The following is a 19,862-nucleotide window of genomic DNA, read 5'->3' as shown; positions in this document are numbered from 1 at the left end:
TATTATTAGAGTTTCTTTGTATGCCCTAATTCAATGCCTAAATTTCTGTGAACTGCTTCACTGTGTAAGAATGTTGCATTATCATTTTATTTGAAACCAAGTTCTGATTATTTTCTGGTATATTGCGATATGTTTCAATGATTTTACTTTTGTAATAACACCTACTTCAGTTCTTTTTTTTTGTTAATAAAACATTCTAAAAACTTCATGGCAGCTATGCTTGATCTGAAATCCTTGCAAAGACACACACACACACACACACACACACACACACACACAGCTTTAATGAATATTAAGAACAGGTAGTGTGATATTGCATTCTTCAAACACTCATGCAAATGGATTTAGTTTTATTTACCTTTGCTGAAAGTAGGCAGATTCAAAGACAACAGACGACAACAGAGACAACAATCTATTTTTACATAAACAAGAAAAATGTGAGATGAGATCAGACACAGTCTTTGTGCAAATCTGGCAGCTTTAGCTTAGCTAAACATACTGTGTTAAAGTCATGTTTCTGTTTGAGAAGCAAACATGCATAGACAGAACAATGACCAAAAACCTTAAGAAGCAGAACTTTGGAAACAGGTGACAAAAAGCCAGATTTTAATTCTGGATCAACCACATAGGGACCTAGTGGCTTCATAGTCTCATCTGTAAATTTCAGACTATAAAACCTATCTAAGAGGGTTACCATAAAGAATAAATGCATAGAGATGTTTCTGATATAGTTGGTTCTCAAACACTGACCAGTATCCACTCCAAGCCACACCCTACTCACACATACACACTTACCACAGCTATTTCCATTTATATTAGATCATTATTTACTTGGCGTTGAAAAGCAGGGAAGCAGGAAAATTTTTGAATATTATAGGCAACCAAGATGAGGATCATCTGACATTACACAAGATACAGACATGCTATATAGCCTTTAAGACTCAGCCTCTTTTTTAGGCAAATATCTGACCTTGCTTTTACTATATACTAGCAGCTCTCAGAAAACAACTGACAAGACTACAGTAAATTTCCCCTTTGTGCTTTGAGGACCAACCCCTGTTGGTATTAATTAGCTTCAAGATTGGTGGTAATATGTTTCTGTTTATTCTAAGCTGAAACACACAAAAAAGAAAGATGTAATCAAGTCACTTGTTAGTCACCATCCCAAATTTCAGACCTTGTGAATGAGATTTAGAAAAAACACAGCACTCAATTTCTTCCCATCTATACTAGATAAGAAAATAGATGAGTTCAGACTTTCCAGAAATCTATGGCTCATTCATTTTCAGATTGTTCATTAAGATGGCCTCATGAGTGGAGGCACTAGAATTTCAGGGATTTATCTCATAAAAGCCACACATAGAATTGAAATAATAGCTTCTTTCTCTTACCCCAGATAAAACTGGCTGTATCTAGAAGAAAATGTGGAGTCTATTATTCAGTTATTAACTGAATATTAATTATTGCTCTTCCTTTAATTAAAAGTTAACCCTTTGATGCTTAATTAGATTTCCACATTTTAATGGAGTTAAGGTAGCAACACATTGCTTTTGACTTGTATATTACTAGTATGCTTTTCATTCTCTAAGAACAGACAACTTAGAAGGAAGAAACCCCATTCCTTAAAGATAAGCATATATACCAAATAGTTTGTCTAAATTATCCTCATTTCTCTGTGGCCAATTTTTAAACAACAATGCTTACACTTTTTTTAAAGTTCCCATTGAACAACAGCTAGACCCCACTCACTGAAACTGGACAGAGGCATAACATGCATAAAGGGGCTTTTTAGCCTTCCCTTCTCTCTCTCAGTTGAATTATATCTGTAGACAAAACCACTGTCACAGGAGATGTCCATTCTTCTCAGGCACTAAATCACTCCTATTGCTGGAGGATGTTACATACTTGGAGACAACTGATAGACATTTAATGGTATTGCTTAGTGTTCAATAGATCTAATGAATTTAGGCAATTAATTAAGAGAATAAATAACACCAAGATGGTATAGCTCATATAACTAACTGTGTTAGGTCAGCTGTCAGTTAGCTATTTCATTATTGCAGGTAATTAACCCCAAGTTGTATAGAAGATAGGGTATGGGTGGTGTAAGACTGCATGTAGCCCAAAGCTGCTTTTAGGAAAACAGTTCAGTTGCTCTATTAATGGTACTGTCTAACTATACACAGATGCTGTCTGAGAGTCTTTCCATCATAGACTATCAAACTGGAAAGCACTTCAGAGCTCACTTCTTCACTTTACAGATGAGAATTCTAGGTCCAGAGAGATGATATGGTTTATGCAAGCTCAGAAAGCATGTATGTATGGAAGTTGTATGTATAGTAAGGTCAAAAAGATTCAAAAGTGGGGTAAAAGTGGATCTGATGAGTTATATACAAATAAAAGACCTCAAATAAATGTTCATGTTGGAACAGTTAAGTTTTACTCTATCGGAGTAGAAATGGGTACCCTGGAAAAAGTACAGATTTCAGTGTCACAGGGACCTAGAGTTCCTATGGCTGGAAGCACCCTCCTGTCAGCAACATCTTTTAAAATTGAAAATGTGGCTTGACATTGATGGGTAAGGAGTTTCAAAAACAGATGCATTGTCTTCCAAGGACCATGACATATGTTCAGCATAACTACTGACCACGCTTCCAAAATTTTTATGCATTATACCTAATATTCTTATAAAAAAGAACTTCTCTGACCTTCACATGTAAGAAGTTTAGCATCTGTAATACCATTATGCCCACAGAGCTGCACTTTCTCTCCTTCTATACATATTACAGCAATCTGTTCCACTCTCCCACTCTACCCATGTACAGACAAGAACATATGGGTTTTATGATTAATATAATGAAAAAAATGATGAATCTAAGGAGAATTCACAGGTTTTCCTGCATATATAGTCTGCTTGACTAATGTTATTAGAAACTCAATTCTAAAAGTTTTAATGAGCCTTTATGGGATATTAATGTCTACAAAAACACTATCCTGAGGTAAGGGTACATCTGCCTTTAAAAAGAGAAAGATTGTAAGAGAGGATTTATAAGATTCATAGAAAATAAAGAGAGGCAGTCAAAATCTCAATGGGTATGGAATGGTACATTAACTACAATTTAGCAAGGGAAGAAAAAAACAGAGAACTATTGGGCTTTTTCCACACAGAAACCATTTTACAAAACTTAAATTTCATTTCCTTTAAAAACATTTCTCTATGTAAATAACTGAAAGCCAATCCTTGCATTTCTCACAACTATACTACTGAAGGCATACCTAACTGAACCTTTTACAGTTTGTAGCCTAAGCTCATCAAGTAGGACAGTATTTTAACAGTAGGAGTGGGTGAAGAATTAATCTTGCTACCCAAAGTCTAGTACCCCTGATGTTTCTGAGGTGAGCCTTTGGGTAGCCAAGCTACAGTCACCAGGTCACCTTCATCAGTCACCAACTCATACTAACCAGTTCACAGTCACCTATGACCAAGCCATAGTCACCAGCCACCAGGTTACATTCACCAGTAACCAATCCACAGTCACTAGCCACTAAACCACAGCTAGCTGTTGTCAGGCCAGAAACTAGTCACCAAGTGAGCCACCAGTCCACATCGTATTTTCTCTGTTTGGTTGACTTGACCAGAGGCCAACAATTTTTTCTGTATAGCACCAGATAACAAATACTTTCATTTTCTAACATCCACCTAGATGCCATACCACACTACTGAGGTCCCAACATGATACACAGATAAGTCCCTTAAGGTCAGAGCAACGACCTACACACTATGAAAGGAGTCTACCATCCTGATTTGCTGGTCTTCTTGTCATTGAGATACCAGTTTTCTAGGATAATGATCTCCCCAAAGAGCATAGCAACTTCTCTGAGGCTAAAATAGCATGCTGACTTTGGAGTGGCAGAGACCAAGACTGAGAGGTCCAGTGGATGAAAAACAGTATTATCCTCAAACCTGACGATCACTCAACTCCACATTCTCCCTATTCCATCTGTATCAGACCCCTAGAACACACATAGTAACCTAGTGGCCAGGTCTGTCCTTCCCACAAGCTTTATTTAACCCTGAAAAATTTCTTAACGTGATGCAGTTCTGAACATTTTAAAACCAAAGAATTTCTGCAACAAAAACAGACACAGAGATCAATGGAACAGAATAGAAAGCCCAGAAATGAACCCACACTTATATGGAAAATTATCTACAACAAAGGAGGCAAGAATATACAATGGGGAAAAGACAGGCTCTTCAATAAATGATGTTGGGAAAACTGAACAGCTACATACAAAAGAATCAAACTGGACTACTTTCTCACACCATATACAAAAATAAACTCAAAATAGATAAAGACTTAAATGTAAGACCTGAAACCATAAACTTCTAGAAGAAAACATAGGTACTATGCTGTTTGACATCTGTCTTAGCAATATTTTTTTGATATGTCTCTTCAGGCAAGGGAAACAAAAGCAAAAATAAACAAATAGGACTACATCAAACTAAAAAGCTTTTGTACAGTAAAGGAAACTATCAACAAAATAAAAAGGCAACCTACCAAATGGAAAAAGAATTTACAAATGATACATCTGATAAGGAGTTAATATCCAAAATATACAAAGAACTCGTTCAACTCAACAGCAAAAAACAACTTAATTAAAAACATGAGCAGAGGACAGGAATAGACATTTTCCCAAAGAAGACATACAGATGGCCAACAGGCACATGAAAGGATGCCCAACATCACTAATCATCAGGGAAATGCAAATCAAAACCACAATGAACCACACCTCACCTCAGAATGGCTATTTTCAAAAAGATGAGAAATAACAAATGTTGGTGAGGATATAGAGAAGAGGGAACTCTCTTGCACTGTCGGTGGGAGTGTAAATTGGTGCAGCCCCTAAGGAAAAGAGTATGAAAATTCCCCCCAAAATTAAAAATAGAACTACCATATGATTTAGCAATTCCACTCCAGGGTATTTATCAAAAACAAACAAAAGAAAAAAAACAAAAACCCTAGTTCAAGAAGACATATGCACCCCTATGTTCACTGTGTATGTATATATATATATATATATATATATATATATATATATATATATATATATATAAAATATATCACTCATCCATAAAAAAGAATGAAACTTGCCATTTGTGACAACATGGATGGACTTAGAGGGTATTATGCTAAATGAAATAAGTCAGAGAAAAATCAAATACTGTATAATTTCACTTATATGTCTAATCTAAAAATAAAACAAATGAATAAACATAGCTAAACAGAAACAGAATCATAGATACACAGAATAAACAGGTTGTTGTCAGAGGGGAGGGAGGTGAGGAGGGAGAGAAATAGGTGAGGGAGATTAAGAGGTACCAACTTCCAGTAACAAAATAAATGAGTCACAGGTATGAAATGTACAATGTGGGGAATACAGTCAATAATTATATCTTTGTATGATGATAGATGGTAATAAGATATATCATGATGATGATTTAAAAATGTATAGAAATATTCAATCATTATGTTTGGGCACCTGGAACTAACATAGTGTTGTAGGTCAATTATACTTCAAAAACAAACAAACGAACTAATAGAAAAAGAGATCAGATTTGTGGTTATCAGAGGTGAGGGTGCAGGGGGAGAATTACATGAAGGCAGTCACCAGGTACAAACGTCCAATTATAAGACAAATGAATACTATGGATGCAATGTACAACATGAAAAATAAAAACTGCTGTATGTTATATATGAAAGTTACAAAGAGAGTATATCCTAAGAGTTTTCATCACGAGGAAAAAACAATTTTTCTATTTATTTAATGCCATATATATATGAGATGGATGTTCACTAAACTTACTGTGATAATCATTTCATGATGTATGTAAGTCAAATAATCATGCTGTACAATTTAAACTTATACAGTGCTGTAGGTCACTTATATCCCAATAATATTGAAAGAAAAAACAAGGCAAGAGAGATGAAAATTTTAAAAATTTGGCAAAGTTCTCATAAAAGTCCAGATACATAGCTTTTCTCGAAAAAAAAAAAAGACTAAATAGCAGGAAACAAAAGCAATAACAAAACAAACAAAAAAGGGCTGTGGCTAAACAGTGGCTGTCCCATTTCAATGTCACATATCCTAGCTCTTTTCCTGATGCTCCGCTCTGGTTCTCCCTCCTTCACTTATTACACTGTTTGCCTGGCCTTGGAAAGCATTTTACTTTGAGGACTCAGTCAAAGAGTATATAAACATTAACGAAAGAGTAAAATCAGCCTGAGAACATGTCAGTCGTCCCTGACATAAAGGGGGTCACTGATTTAAAAGTATCCCTTCCCTCGTGAGGAAAAACGGACCTATCTTTGCTGGTCCTGATTCTTTAAGACTAAGAGTAGACTGGGGAGCTCTGAACTCCCAAGAAACAAAGCTCCAGATTCCTTGACTCTCAGGGTCGGTAGGTATGCCCTCTGCAGAAGCTCTCCCTGCATGCCTGCCCATTAATGACCTGTAAGGAGAGACTCACAGCTAGCCCCACAGATAAGGTAACTGTGTCAGGCCTGCCCTCTTGCTTGAGGTGATCCCAACTTCATCTAAGATGACAAACCAAGATGGCCCAGTGTTCCAGAAGAGTTTTGCGTGAGTCAAGGGCATGAAGTGTTAGGAGCTCATCAAATGTGAATTGTGAAGCAGAAAGAAAATCCAAACCCTTAAATCTGACAACATGGAAAAAGATATGTAGAGAATTCAGAATAGAATTCGGAATAGAAGACACAATACTGGGGAACTTGGTGTCTTAGTCATTAGTTCAGACTGCTATAATTATAAATTGCCACAGACTGGGCAACTTACACAGCAAACATTTATTTCTTGCAGTTCAGGAGACTGGGAAGCCCAAGTGTGGTGAGATCTGGTACCTGGTGAGAGCCCACTTCCTGGTTTGCAGAACTGTCTTATGGTTGTATCGTCGCATGGCAAAGAGCAGAAAGAGAGCAAGCAAGCTCTTCTAATAAGGGCATTAATCCCACTCCCAAGGTCTCCAGCTTCATGACATGATTGTCTCCTAAAGGTCTCACCTTCTAATATCATTGCTTTGGGGGTTAGGACTTCAACACAGGAATTTCATAGGGACACAAACATTCATAACATTGGGTGATAGATCTGGTCATTGTATCTGGTAATGACTAATCCCCTGATCACAGATACACACTAAGAACAGGGGGCCATAGTAAATAAAATCATTATGTCCAGATGACCCAGGGCAGAGACACTGTTTTCCCAGGACAGGACCTGAGAACTGAGGACTGATAGCAGGCAATACCTAAGAGACATGCTGAATCAGGCTTTGTGGACAGTATGTTCTCCTGAGACACAGGGCTAAACATTTCTATCCAGCTCTGAATAAGAGTTTTAAAATTCATAGTGAGTAGGAAGAAATGATATTTTCATTGATTTAAATTCATTCATGGTATGAAGATCCAGAATATTGTTTAAGGCAATGGGAAAAAGAATCATCTGCTTCTAAATTATTAAATTCTACTTTTATACTCCCTTGTTCACTGATAACCTAGTTTCTGATTTAAAATTTGCTATTTTACATGTAAATATTATTGAGTTGTGTGATGGGTTTAATATATTTTAATAATGTTTTTTAAAATACCTAATCTAAAACAGAAAAATCACAAGGTCCATTTGGCCATATTCCCAGAAATGAAATGGTCTTACCAAACAGTACTTATGTGTACCAGCACCACACCATCACCCCAGCTTCCCTCTAATTCACAAGTTACATTTCCATCTACTTTTGTTAATTATAGGTATGAGGTACACATTACCATGTAATTTTGAGTAAAAGTAATTCTACCTTTTTATGAGCAAAATATGTAAAGCATTATGTTAAAACAGAGATTTGCCATATTTATGATGAGTAAAAATGTGAATTTACCTTAATCAGTATGCCTGAATCCCTGTTCCTCTCTCATATTAGAAATAAAGAATAACATAAAACTGCCTTTAAGTAGTTGCGGATTCTTTGCCTAATCTTCTCTTTCACCATTTCCCAGTCAGATTACTCTCTCCCTCCCTCTTCATACACATATTCTTATCTCATAATTTTTATTTTATTTAACAAAAAGTTTAGTATGTGATAAGTATCAGCATGATAATAGAAACTAGGTATATATAAAAAAATAAAACACTATACATTCCTCAAGAAACTCATAATCCTGTAGAAGAGATATTCAAATTAAAATATTTTGTGCATTTATTTATTTTCTTAACAACTAATAATGGAGTGTCTAATACAGTATCTGTCACTGTGCTGGAGATGGGGTAAAAAGAACAATCATTGTCTGTGACATCATGGTACGTACAATCTAGTTGGAGTGGTGGTTATGGACAACAAATGCATAAAAATAATGTGCCTTAAAATTGAGTAAAGTTTTATGAAGGTAAATAGGATGCTCTAAAAACAAGTGAGAGACCCACTCAGAGATGGACATCAAAGGAGATCAAGAAGGGACAAAATCTAAAGAAAAACAGGACAGCCAAGAAAAGAGAGATAGTTACAAATTCAAAACTGAGGCTCAAGAAAGAGAAGAAGCTTGCAGATTCCCTAAAACCATTCATTTAGCAAGTTTAGTTGGAAGTTTAGTTGGAAAGTGTATGAGAGAAAGCAATGTAAAAGTCTTCCTAGGTAATAACTATATATAAGCCAGAAATACAGAGGATTAAAATACAAACCTAAGGCTACAGCATACAGTTGGTGGCAGGGAAGACAAGGCTACTAAGGGATACATTGAAACAACATCTAAGGAAGAATGAGATTCAGAACGCTAAAGTTCCAGGAAAGCCAGTAGGGAATTTAGACAAGACAATGGATTCAGAGATTAATTGGACACGGATGTCTTTGGAGAGAAGAGTTATAGTAGATAAGTGGAAGTAAAATCCAGTTTTCAAGTAGTTGTGGCTGTTAGTAGTGCAGGGAAAGAAAACTCTTTTCCCTCTATATTCACTTCCTCTTCCATTCAACAAGGAAGAAGTTACTGCTCTAACTGTTCAGATTCATAATTATGATCTGATCCTCTCTACTTATAGGCAGACTCATTCTACTTCAAAGTTTTCTTCTTTTCTACTCCATAAATTAAGATTGTCCATCTGAATGAGGGCAACCCCTTAAGCTATGACTGTCTATTTTTCTTTTCCTCATAAACAGAAACCACATAAAATAAATTATCATCACTTCAAACTTGAAAGATAGCCATTACTAAAACTGAGATTTAGGGAGGAAAAGAAGGATTCTGCTTCTCTTTGAGCCTAAACTATTTACTCTAGCACAGTCAATAAAAAAAGACATAAGAAAGTGTGATTAAAAGTGATCAGCCAGGTAATAATTTGCTGTTTTGCATTATCACTTGTGCAGTATATTTAGTCAATTCAGAAACTTTGAATATTCTACAAGATTTGAGCACTCCTCAAATACTGAGTCAAACAAAGTCAAAATGCCACCAAAATTCCTAAGAGTGGAGTAATAAGCAACTAGAGATTCTGAAAGTATACTACTGTTTCATTATTTTTTAAATTAATTTTTATTGGAGTATGGTTGCTTTACATACTGTTTCTTTTTTTTTTTTTCTTTTTTTTTTAGGTACGCGGGCCTCTCACTGTTGTGGCCTCTCCCGTCGCGGAGCACAGGCTCCGGATGCGCAGGCTCAGCAGCCATGGCTCACGGGCCCAGCTGTTCTGCAGCATGTGGGATTCTCCCAGACCGGGGCACGAACCCATGTCCCCTGCATCAGCAGGCGGACTCTCAACCACTGCGCCACCAGGGAAGCCCCATACTGTTTCATTATTGAGTATATAGTATTTTTATTTCTAGAATTTCTATTTGGCTCTTTTTATAGTTTATATTTCTCTATTTAGATTTCCTAATTTTTGTTAGTGTGAGCATGTTTTCCTTTATGACCTTTAGTACAGTTATCATAGCTGCTTTAAAATATTTGTTTATTGGGCTTCCCTGGTGGCGCAGCAGTTGAGAGTCCGCCTACCGATGCAGGGGACACAGGTTCGTACACTGGTCCGGGAAGATCCCAAATGCCGCAGAGCGGCTAGGCCCATGAGCCATGGCCGCTGAGCCTGCGCGTCCGGAGCCTGTGCTCTACAACGGGAGAGGCCACAACAGTGAGAGGCCTGCGAACCGCAAAAAAAAAAAAAATTTTGTTTATTGGAACATCTGGGTCATTTCAGAGTTGGTCTGTTGGTTTCAGGTTAGTATGTTGTAGAGACTCCAGATTCTGTTATATTCCTCTGGAGAATGTTGTTTTTTTGTTTTGGTATGTATTTTTGCTTTTGTAGTTTACTTGGCTATACTCAAATTGCAAACTCTGTCTCTTGGTTAGCATTTCAAATCTTGGTTCCGATCTTTTGTCCTTTGCTAGGTTACTTGTACTTTGCCCTTTACATGCATATTTCAGGGGTCAGCCAGATATTTGGACAGAGTTTATACACAAAACTTGGATCTTCTTCTTTCTGGTTCTCTCTTTTCCAGGATGCCCCCGTCACTTTTTCAGTAGCAGTGATTGCTTTGAACTCTCTCTTCTAATTCTTCAAGTTAATCTCCTCAAACAGCTCCAAATTTAGACGATTTCTAGATTCCTCATCATCCTGACAGTGATATTCTGAACACAGCATAGTTTAACTGGCCTCATTTAAACACAATTCTCAAGAAAATTTCTGATTAGTCCAAAACATAATGAGGCTATTATCTCCCTTATCCATGACAATATTTTAATTCATGGTGCTCATTCACATTTTAGTAGCCATTGGTTCCTTTTAAGCTTCATATTAATTAAAATCATAATATTGGTTTTTGGTTTCCGTTCCTCATAAAGCAAGTTCTAAATTAAGACTAGTCAGTTGAAAGAACATCAACATAAGCTTCCTCTACTTTGTATATATGCAATACATATGCTATTAATTTAGGACTTAAGCTAAAATTACCTCAATACAACTTCAATTTTTTTTTACTATAAATTCATTTATTCATTCATATTTATTTCTTCAGCAAATATTTATTGAAAACCTCTCAGGCACTTGAGAATACAGTGGTAAAAGTCACTGATAAAATTACTCTTCTTATGAAATTTATATCCTAATTTGGGGTGCTAAATTATACACAAGTAAACAAGTAATAATATGAGATAATGTATCTACAAAGAAAATAAAAAACAGAATAATACAGTAATATAATAGAGAGTGATGGAGGTGTCATTTGGGTTGGGAATCAGTGATGTGCTATCTGAAGAAGCAGCATTTAGGTTGAAAAATGAATAATGACAACGGTCCTACTAAAACAAGTTGAAATCCAAGTGTTGTGTTCATCATCATTTTTTTCTCATATCTTTGAGCCATCTGCAAATAACTCTATCTTTTTCAATTACTTCTTAGAAATGTTGAAAAGTTCAAAATTAAAGACAAAACCATGTGTCAGTTTAGTAAATTCCTTCCTTCTGGCCAGAATGCGCTATGAACCCCTCTCTTTGAGTATTTTAAAACCTGAAGTAATCAATCCATTTAATTTTTACATAATGTATGTAGTCAATGTTTCTTAATCTGGCCACAATTATATCATCAGAGAATTTATTCAATAATACTGTCCATTTGTTGGAATATTTTCTCCATTTTTTAACCAAAGCAATTTATACTGGTTTGAATTTTATATCATTTAATTTTCCTTATTCACCCTTTCTCTCTCCTCTTATTCCAAATGACAAAATACACACATGTAGATGTATGCATACAAATGAAGGTAGATCAAAAATTCCTGGGCGTGGGACTTCCCTGGGGGTCCAGTGGTTAAGACTCCACACTTCCAATGCAGGTGGTGCGGGTTCGATCTCTGGTCAGGGAGCTAAGATCCCACATGCCTTGCGTCCAAAAAACCAAAATATAAAACAGAAGCAAAGTGGGTCGCAGCCGCATAGCACAGGGAGATCAGCTCAGTGCTTTGTGACCACCTAGAGGGGTAGGATAGGGAGGGTGGGAGGGAGGGAGACGCAAGAGGAAAGAAATATGGGGGTATATGTATAGCTGATTCACTTTGTTATAAAGCAGAAACTAACACACCATTGTAAAGCAGTTATACTCCAATAAAGATGTTTTTTAAAAAAAAGAACAGAAGCAATATTGTAACAAGTTCAATAAAGACTTTCAAAATGGTCCACATCAAAAAAATCTAAGAAAAAGAAAAAAATCCTGGGAGTGAGGTTATGGCAAATATTCATCCTCCTCCTATCCCCCAAATGACCAAGTGTTTAAAATGGTGTCTCATACATAAGTAGGAAATAATGTTAGTTGAATTATTAAAGAAAGTGATTAAACAAATACAGAAAAATGTTCAAAAATCAAATGGCTATTGAAGAAGGAATTAATCAGATAAAATCAAGTAAATGAAAAGATCTTAGCATGCTGTCTCATTTTGTACAAATGGAGCATTTTCTAAATGAGTAATGAAGACAACATTATCATTCCCTAGAAACACAAGTTATAACAACAAATTCCTGGTAGGGAGACATCCATTACAGACCTCAATGGTATATTGTATTTCATGGTGCATATCATAGTTCCCTTACTTACTCATTCTCAGGGATGGAAGAGGTCAATCTGAAGAACAGACCTTCTTCAGATACTTCCTGATGCCATGTATTTTATACCAGTTTTATCACATCTTCACAATAAATTATATGCTATCTTACATCAACCTCTAATGGTTGGTTGTCTAGTTAGGGGAAAAACATTCCATTCTGATTTGAATTTATCTCTTTCCATTAAATTTTATTTGTCAATACAAGTGTAACATGCATACACTTCACCCTGAAAGAGCGCAAGCATAATAGACGAATTTTACAACGACTTAACATCACTGCCAAGAAATGCACCCTAGGTCTACTTTTGATACTATAAGGAGGATATAAGAGAATTGTTCTCTATATAGAGAACACAGCACCCTTCATTATACATTTTAGTAAATTATAAACGTTAGAAATGTTCAGATTTGTACATGTCAGGTTGGTTACTTTTTTACTTTATCTCAGACTAAATAATTCCTATCCTTCTATCGTTTTCTACCATAATATTTTAATCTTCTTAGTACACCTCATGTCTAAATTTCTTAAATCTTTAGAATTATGGTGTCAAAGTGGGCACAGAGCTCCAATAACAGGTATTTGATAAGAGCTGGCTTTCCTGAGAGTATCATCACACTGTGCTTACATGTTGTTCTGGAGTTCGTGAATCTCAAGGTTATATTCACTTGTAAATGAAAGGAATGCAAGAATTTCTATTTCTTCTAGTAGGAAGGAAAATCAATGAAAATATTTCACAATCCCTTTGCTTCCTCAACAGGCTGAAATAAAAAGGTTGTCTTGACAATATTTATAAGAAGCACCATCATTTTAGAAAATGCATGTGCAAAGATAAACATTCCAAGGATAGGCCCATATGCCTAAAGCATTAAACATTTGCACACTGATTTTAGGGCTCTGTATTGAGGACTAATCTTATATTTTGATCATCATGTATCAACTCTTATGATAGTTACAGGAGAGGGAAAAAAAAAACCCCAATGAGTCATTCTGAAAAATTATGAGAAGCATATGTTTTATTCATGAAAAGAAAAAATACTATTTTGTTACATATAAGATACTATTTGGGAAGCACTGAGGATGAAATCAATTATGTATAGCCAAAAAAATAAGATTGGAGAATAAGAAAAAAAGATAATGCATGAATAAATAAAATTCAAATTTTTGCCTATCATGTCTAAGCTGAGTCTAACAATAGGTAATGATCCAACTGACAAAACAAATTATTGTTTTAATAAGGCATGGTCACTGACTTGAGTGGCCAAATTTGGCTCTCTATGACCCAACGTGGGCAATGTCTTAACAAAACCCCTTCCCCTACTTCATGAGAATTTGATCTTTGATTAACTCTCTAGCTTTGTTTCCTTAAGGACCAGATAAAGGTAGAATGTCAACTCTGTCACAAGACAATACTGGTTGTGGTAGAAATGATCCCTGATTGGTAGACCTCATCTGGACTGGGAGGACTACAAAGAAACAATCACTCCTGATGGGGACATCCTATGTGGATAGGACACATGATTTGGGTTTCCCTGATAATGATGACTCTCGTCCAGACAAGGCTCTTTAATTGCCCCTGGAAGCAATGCCTGTGGAGATAAAACACTTATGCTCTTCTGGAACATGAGACTTCTAAGTAAGGGTGACTCTGGCACTTATCCAACGTGAATCTCATTTCCTTGTACCTGAGCTATCACCTGGAAGGAGATAACTCCCAGTTGGCTGCATGAAATGTTGCAAGGACTCCCATAGAAATGTCTAACTTTGCTCTTTTAGGAAATATCATTCCTTTCCTGTATCCTCTTTATTAGATTGGTGCCACAGATGGTCTACGGTAGCTTGGGGCCTGAAAGTTTATTTGAGAAAACCCTAAAACACATATATATTTAATCATTGCACGTTGAAATATGTTATAGGCATGATGTGCTAAGGTCTCCAGCTTTAAATAAATATGCCATTTAAAAAGATGATATATCTTTTCTCTATGTTTATATAACTTATCACCAGCAACATACCAACTGTGAGTTCACTGTCTTTAGAGAAAAGAAATACAAATAATATCAGCTATAACTGGTTTCCTTTTTAAGATCATCACATATCCACAATTCTAAACAATGTCAAGGATAAAATATTCTTCCCCACAGGAGTAAATTGATCCCCACTTCCATACCTTTGGTACATACCATGAAAATGTCATTCAACTTTCAAGGGAATTTATATATATATATATATATATGTATATATATATATATATATATGTATGTATGTATGTATGTATGTATGTATGTATAATAGGAGTTAGAATTCAAGGCCTAGGTAGGCTTCAAGGATTACCAAGGTATTAAGAAGCAAAAGAATGGTTACTATAGCAGAATCATTTCCTTCTTATAATTGCACCCTTTTCTCCTTTCATCCATTTGCATGAAGCAATTCCCAAGCAGTCTAAAACAACTAACAAAGTACCATGACTCCCTCTACCACCACCACCAAGATCACTAATACCAGAACTTTACAGGTGCGGTGAGCCAGAGAAGATACCAGCCAGGGTGGCTTGGGCAGGTGTCCATGAGACAGTTTAGGCAAAAGGGGGATGAAACTATTCTAAGTCTCCAATATGTCTTCGCCTATACTTGGCATTTAATGAAAAAAAATTATTAAAAAATTGTACAAATGCTAAGTAATCCAAAAGTTACCATAGCTAGGCATGGATAGCCATGGTGTAAAGGTAAAGTTCTGAGGACTTTAACAGAGACTTATTTTTTTCTGCCATTAGAGGTCTAACTCATGAACTCTCTTTGATACTAGTGTATAGATATAGCAAGAAAATCAAAACAACGTATACTAGAGGAATGGGGTCTACTCAAAAACTCTCAAAAGAGGAAAGAAAAACTCAGGTGCTTGCAATTTAAAACAAAACCTCTTTATGTCTACCCAGATCACTTTGACCACTGTGCCAGTGAGGTACAAATTCCATGTTCACTATCTTTAACGCTAGGCTGATGTCTATGAAATTCAGTGGCATGTGGTCTAATGATCTCAGGAACTCTCCTTGTCTCTCAAAGTGTATGGCCTTTTAACTCACTTGAATTGTTGACTATAAGTAGAACCTAGAAAAATAAAAACTCATTAGTAAATTCATCCTTATTCCTGGAAAAACACATCACAAATCATGCCAGTTTGTTGTTTTTCTTCCCATCTTTGAAATGCTTTTTGCATTGTAACTGTGTCTTCTCCAAGCTTTGTTATTCTTCTTGAACACTGATTTTTTTAAGTCACTGATATCTCTTATCTCACAACTTAATTATGCCTCTGTAAGCAATATAAGTAGGTTAAAAATTCCCTTTCCCTCCATTTAACTTAATCAAGTTACCTCTTCAGTAAAGATCCCCAGTGCTATGGTAAGCAGCTTTATGAATTAGAGAAGAGTTGAGGAGAAGAATCTAAGCGATAGGATATAATCAGCAAAGGACATTGTCAATAAGTGTCAGACTAATACAACTGCTTTAAATCTTAGATAAATTAAGGTAAGACAACACAATTTCAGATACTATAAATAATTCCCTACTGGGAATGACAACCAGCTACTTTAAATACAATGCATTCTTTTCTCATTAAATGTTCCTATAAATGACTTCTCAGCAATGGGATAGATTAGTTTCTAGTAGACAGTAACTTCACATGTGTTTATTTAAAGAATAACACCTTCTATTTAGAATTTTTAAAACCTAGAAGAATTTTATGTTCCTGAGAGGAAATACTACTTGATCTACTATGCTTTTGGTGTTTTAAAAAATACAAGCAACCAGCTCAAGTAGGGGGAAAAAAAAACACTTTGAAACAAGATTATATATTGTCTATAGTCACCAAGAAGAAAGTGCCATTTTAACATTCAGGGAAAATATGTAATTATCACACATCATCAGCAGGACTGAAGTATATATTACAGAAAAGACTACACTGTCTACATATATTAGGACATTTATATTACTGTGAGCTTGATAGGAAGGGGAAAGAGGGATGGGAATTGTGCCTGAAAAATGATAAAAATCAATGAAGAAAACATATTTTTTTATTAAAAAAAAGAAACTCCAAGATTAAATTGAATAAGTAAAATAGAGAAACATAGTGTAGGGAATAAACACTGAGCCCTGCCTTTACCTGAATATTTGGTGTCCAGAATATACTGGTAGGCTCTGTGAAATGAGACTGATGAAGAATGCTTTATATTATGGACAATACAGTCCATTTGAGTTTATTATTAATTCAATGAGTCTAGGATAGTAGAAAGGGTATGGGCTTTGGAACTAGACAGAAATGAGTTTAAGTCAAATCTTCAGCCATTATTATGCATGAAAATATGGGCAATCTCTTCATCTCTCTGGGCTTTTGTCCTTTTCTCAATTTTAGAACTCATTTCATCCAGAAAGCATCAAGACAGAATTAAACATAATAGTGTATGTAAAATATCTATGAAGGGGCCTGTATTAGATATTTAGGACAACCACAACTGGGTGGCTTAACAACATAAATTTATTCTTTCAAAGTTTGGGAGGCCAGAAGTCCAAAATCAAGGGTCCAGCAGGGCTGTGTTCCCTCCAGAGGCTCTAGACAGCTTCTGGTGGCTTCAGGTTTTCCTTGGCTTGTGGCTGTGTTACTGCAATTGCTGCCCCCATCTTCACATAATCTCCCACTCTGTATATTCTCCTCTTGTCTCTTACGAAGACATTTGTGATTGAATTTAGAGCCCATCTGAATAATCCAGAATGATCTAATCTTGAGAGCCTTAACTTCATTATATCTGTAACGACCTTATTTCAAAATAAGGTCACATTCACACGTTCTAGAACATGGACATATCTTCTTGGGAAGCCACCTTTCACCCTACTATGATACTATGATACTATGATGAGCATAAAAATGCTCAGTAAGTGTCAGCTTCTTCCTAAAAGAACAGAAAATGCATAAATTTATAGGATGCGTGAGAAAGAGAGGGATGAAACTGATATTAAAATTTGTCCTCAGGTGACTAAAATCACCATTTTTCTAAGATAAAATTTGCATATAATTTGTGTAATTTTCTTATATCCACCTATCCAAGTTCACTATTCTACCAGAATAGTTCTAGAGAGAAGGAGCTATGCCCTCTCACTTTACTATTACATCTCAAAGCCCTAAGCCAGTGCCTGGCATTTAGCAAGAGCTAAATAGATATTAAATAATAAATTAATAAATGGAAGGTAACCAATGCTCACATCTCATAGCTAGTAAGGGTAGAGCCAAGTTCACAAACTGGTCATTCTGATTACCATTACTACCACTGAGAGACTGTTTTGTGGTTGTTAGTTTGTTTTTAATACAAGCAAATTGAACCACGTATTAGCACTGTAAGAAAGTACCCAGAGGAATGCATTCTTTAGTTAGACTTGGAACTACTATGTGGCTGGTCAGTCATTCAGGGAGCCTGATCACTGATGAAGCCATATGTTTCTGATTAGTTACACTGAATAAATCAAAAGAATTCTTAGCAAAATAATGTTGCGTTCAAAATATGTCATGAGTCACCAGAGCCAGGATTATTGCAAGTAGCCTATTGTGGTAGGATTTGGAGAAGATCAGACAAGGTTCCTACCCGAATGTATCTCCCACCTTCCGGAAGTTTTGTTAGAGCTTAGTCCTTTAGATCACAAGGCCACTCCATCTTTTGAAAAATCTCCCATTATAATTTTGAAACTCTTTGGGAAAGAATCATACTTTAAGTTTTTATCAGGCTATAAAAATATGTGGAACAAAGAAAACTACAAGCCAATATCACTGATGAACATAGATGCAAAAATCCTCAACAAAATACTAGCAAACATAATCCAACAGCACAATAAACGGATCATACACCATGATCAAGTGGGGTTTATTCCAGGAATGCAAGGATTCTTCAACATACGCAAATCAATCAACGTGATACACCATACTAACAGATTGAAGGAGAAAAACCAAATGATCATCTCAATAAATGCAGAGAAAGCTTTTAACAAAATTCAACACCCATTTATGATAAAAACCCTGCAGAAAGTAGGCATAGACGGAACTTTCCTCAACATAATAAAGGCCATATATGGCAAACCCACAGCCAACATCGTCCTCAATGGTGAAAAACTGAAAGCATTTCCACTAAGATCAGGAACAAGACAAGGTTGCCCACTCTCACCACTCTTATTCAACATAGTTTTGGAAGTTTTGGCCACAGCAATCAGAGAAGAAAAGGAAATAAAAGGAATCCAAACCAGAAAAGAAGAAGTAAAGCTGTCACTCTTTGCAGATGACATGATACTATACATAGAGAATCCTAAAGATGCTACCAGAAAACTACTAGAGCTAATCAATGAATTTGGTAAAGTAGCAGGATACAAAATTAATGCACAGAAATCTCTGGCATTCCTAAACACTAAGGATGAAAAATCTGAAAGTGAAATCAAGAAAACACTCCCATTTACCATTGCAACAAAAGGAATAAAATATCTAGGAATAAACCTAACTAAGGAGACAAAAGACCTGTATGCAGAAAATTATAAGACACTGATGAAAGAAATTAAAGATGATACAAATAGATGGAGAGATATACCATGTTCTTGGATTGGAAGAATCAACATTTTGAAAATGAATCTACTACCCAAAGCAATCTACAGATTCAATGCAATCCCTATCAAACCACCACTGGCATTTTTCACAGAACTAGAACAAAAAATTTCACAATTTGTATGGAAACACAAAAGACTCCGAATAGCCAAAGCAATCTTGAGAACGAAAAACGGAGCTGGAGGAATCAGGCTTCCTGACTTCAGATTATACTACAAAGCTACAGTAATCAAGACAGTATGGTACTGGCACAAAAACAGAAATATAGATCAATGGAACAGGTTAGAAAGCCCAGAGATAAACCCATGCACGTATGGTCACCTTATCTTTGATAAAGGAGGTAGGAATGTACAGTGGAGAAAAGCCAGCCTCTTCAATAAGTGGTGCTGGGAAAACTGGACAGCTACATATAAAAGTATGAGATTAGATCACTCCCTAACACCATACACAAAAATAAGCTCAAAATGGATTAAAGACCTAAATGTAAGGCCAGAAACTATCAAACTCTTAGAGGAAAACATAGGCAGGACACTCTATGACATAAATCACAGCAAGGTCCTTTTTGACCCACCTCCTAGAGAAATGGAA

Source organism: Phocoena sinus, chromosome 13, assembly GCF_008692025.1.
Source record: "Phocoena sinus isolate mPhoSin1 chromosome 13, mPhoSin1.pri, whole genome shotgun sequence".
Taxonomy (NCBI): domain Eukaryota; kingdom Metazoa; phylum Chordata; class Mammalia; order Artiodactyla; family Phocoenidae; genus Phocoena; species Phocoena sinus.
The sequence above is the reverse complement of the archived record's forward strand: the minus strand, read 5'-3'. Positions refer to the sequence as shown.